The sequence below is a fragment of the Crinia signifera genome, chromosome 8 (genome assembly GCF_055691185.1).
Source record: "Crinia signifera chromosome 8, ASM5569118v1, whole genome shotgun sequence".
NCBI classification, from domain to species: Eukaryota; Metazoa; Chordata; class Amphibia; order Anura; family Myobatrachidae; genus Crinia; species Crinia signifera.
The window spans coordinates 56,829,404-56,833,152 of NC_139224.1; the positions used below are offsets into that span (position 1 = coordinate 56,829,404).

The window sequence follows — 3,749 nt, forward strand, 5'->3', positions numbered from 1 at the left end:
ATACAGCATGAGGTGACTTACAATGCCAAGCAGCAACACAGCAGAGTGCGAGTGGCAGGATGTGCCCAAGGCCATCTTAACGCATGGGCTTACTGGGCAGCTGCCCTAGGGCCCCTCAATTCTAGGGGCCTTCAAACAGGGGTTTGCTGGTGCCTCTGGAGTTTCTTGTGAGGCTGGTAGAGATTGCTGCCCGGCTGCTTTGGTTGTGAATTACATGAAATCAGAGCTACTGGGAACATTCTCTTCCAGTGGATTAGAGAAAGGGATTGGCACTGGTTTGAAAATTACATTGGTTAACAAATAGTAGAAGGGTATTAGATAGAGGTAACCAGCATAATTACTGCTTTTTATTAGAAGGATATATGGTAGCAGTGTTTGGCTGGTGGTGCTCCCAAGGGAATGTTCAGTATTTAAACTGTAAGGCAACAAAGGGGGGTGGTCACTAGGGTGACCAAAAAGGGAACATGCAAACGGGTTTTTGGGGCACACTTGATGATAATGATAATTAGGTTTATGTGAAGAAATGATACATGGGTGGGATAAGACTTAACTTTTATTTCAAAAACTTATTAAAAAAGAGTGATATTTAAATCAGGTGCGAAAATGCACTAAACAAGACACTATTTATCCAATGAATTGTATGTGTAAATATCACAAGGTATAATATACGGTGAGTAACCTGTCAAAGAAAGAGAAGGTCCTTGATATAATTAGCAAAGTGGGCGCAATGACAAGATAAAAATACACATATACCTGTGTCAAAGGTCCCTGTAATTCGACAGAATTTGTTCAATTTGTATCAATATATAGAATTGTACAGGGTACAGGTATATAATTGTGGATGCTTGACACACCAAAAAATATATATATAATGGATTTAAGAGTGAAATATCAATCTGTCTCCGTCAATTATAATGGGAAATCACTACCCTAGAGTGGGAAGTAATATTAGAAGGTCACTACCTGACAGTATTCAAAGGTCACTACCTGACAGTAACAGGTAGTAACGGAGATTAGAGAGTATGAAAGATACACAAGCTACTAGAAGATATAGTAAAATTGAGCTTAGTCAAGAAGGTGATCTCCTGCCTGCAGTCTTAATTACAACACCCGGTATTCCCAGAGAGTCTCCCCAAAGGTACTAGCCGGGCCCATCACTGCTTAGCTGCTGAAATCGGAATGGGTTCAGGCGATCCAGTGTGGTATGGTAGTAATGTGTATTGGCATGGGAAGGGACACCAGCGTTTGATGCTCAGATGAAATGAGGTGCTTCTGCTGTCAGAGGCGCCGTCAGTAATCAACCCTGGTGCTTGCCTGCATTGCAGGGGGGATGAGTACGACGCGACTGATGAGAGAGCACTGAAATGAGAAGAATTCAGCAAAAAATGGTGGGCTGGTATCAATGATGCAATCTCCAACCTCTGCTGTCCACCATCCACCTTAGGTGTCCAATGGTGAATGAGAGAGTCAGGGATTGCTGATCTTACCCCAGAAAGGAAAAAGGAAAAATAATTGGGGCAGCACAACCAATGATGTTGTTGCTGGTGAGGTTGTTGCTGGTAATTGAATAAGATTATAACCAAATTGGCGGTGATTGGAAGATCCAAAAATGGTTTTCGGTTTGTATCCTCAAAAATGGTGCATCTTAGTTCCCATAAATGTCAGAGATTGGTAATTTCTGACAGGAGCTATTGTGTCACCTTGAGGAAGTTTTATTGCTGGATTGCCCAGTCTGTAGGCTATATAGACAGATATAGCGGTTACTTTCTGCTGTGTAAGAAAGCAGATCGATTGGACAGACTGGGTGGTAGATTCTGTGTTAATGTCCACAGAATATGAGGGAGGGGAAAAGAAAATCGGAGAAAAGTACAGTGTTAGGTGCCAATTACAGTCATATAAGCATACAGTTAGGATCAGAGATTGTTACTGTTCCCAGTAGTGGTATCTGTTGATATACAATTGGCATCATAATAGACAATGCAATATTATCCCAAATTTATAGTGTCAAGACGACAGTGCCCACAGCTATTTGCATGTTGTGTGTGGGTTTCAATTTGTAAAAATATTGTACACCAGATAAAGTAATACAGCAGTGTTATGTCCACAGTATAGTATCATGGTATTGTACACAAAATTGCCTGCAAATTGAGTAGTTTAATGTGCACAGAATTACTTAGCAGTAGTTATAAAGGTAATATCAGAAAAAGAAAAAGAAATTTCCGTGCACCTAGCACAGTAACAGCTGCAATCAGGTAATGCCGTGATAACTGTCGCTGCCTGTAATTACTGGTGGGGATAGGCAGGGTTAATTAGTAAGAGCTGACGCTGGTGGATTTTAGATGCTAATTTCAGCGATAAGTGCCCGGCTCACGGCACCGATTTTAGGGGGCCGTCAGTGGCGTACAGAGAGTTAATTAGTCGTCTGGTGGGTAAGGAGTTGCGGGAAGGCTAGGACAGTAAACTCCCCGGGGGGAGTGGGGGGAGAGACAGTACTTATCTTGGAAGATGCGGCGCCCGGCGCCAGTTGACGGGAGCCGCTGCTTCAGATGTCAGGTAGTGACCAGCATGAAAGACGGAGGCTGGAGGTGTGTCAGAGGCGTATCCTCACACGTGTTTCGCCTGTAGCTTTCTCAAAGGACGCGTCCTTTGAGAAAGCTACAGGCGAAACACGTGTGAGGATACGCCTCTGACACACCTCCAGCCTCCGTCTTTCATGCTGGTCACTACCTGACATCTGAAGCAGCGGCTCCCGTCAACTGGCGCCGGGCGCCGCATCTTCCAAGATAAGTACTGTCTCTCCCCCCACTCCCCCCGGGGAGTTTACTGTCCTAGCCTTCCCGCAACTCCTTACCCACCAGACGACTAATTAACTCTCTGTACGCCACTGACGGCCCCCTAAAATCGGTGCCGTGAGCCGGGCACTTATCGCTGAAATTAGCATCTAAAATCCACCAGCGTCAGCTCTTACTAATTAACCCTGCCTATCCCCACCAGTAATTACAGGCAGCGACAGTTATCACGGCATTACCTGATTGCAGCTGTTACTGTGCTAGGTGCACGGAAATTTCTTTTTCTTTTTCTGATATTACCTTTATAACTACTGCTAAGTAATTCTGTGCACATTAAACTACTCAATTTGCAGGCAATTTTGTGTACAATACCATGATACTATACTGTGGACATAACACTGCTGTATTACTTTATCTGGTGTACAATATTTTTACAAATTGAAACCCACACACAACATGCAAATAGCTGTGGGCACTGTCGTCTTGACACTATAAATTTGGGATAATATTGCATTGTCTATTATGATGCCAATTGTATATCAACAGATACCACTACTGGGAACAGTAACAATCTCTGATCCTAACTGTATGCTTATATGACTGTAATTGGCACCTAACACTGTACTTTTCTCCGATTTTCTTTTCCCCTCCCTCATATTCTGTGGACATTAACACAGAATCTACCACCCAGTCTGTCCAATCGATCTGCTTTCTTACACAGCAGAAAGTAACCGCTATATCTGTCTATATAGCCTACAGACTGGGCAATCCAGCAATAAAACTTCCTCAAGGTGACACAATAGCTCCTGTCAGAAATTACCAATCTCTGACATTTATGGGAACTAAGATGCACCATTTTTGAGGATACAAACCGAAAACCATTTTTGGATCTTCCAATCACCGCCAATTTGGTTATAATCTTATTCAATTACCAGCAACAACCTCACCAGCAACAACATC

The 3,749-nt window shown here is 43.1% G+C and overlaps 1 pseudogene; it reads right to left on the reverse strand.

The window, feature by feature from the left end:
- Window positions 1–1,098: 1,098 nt before the first annotated feature.
- Window positions 1,099–1,216, reverse strand: LOC146029774 (5S ribosomal RNA; annotated as a pseudogene).
- Between the last annotated feature and the right edge of the window lie 2,533 nt (window positions 1,217–3,749).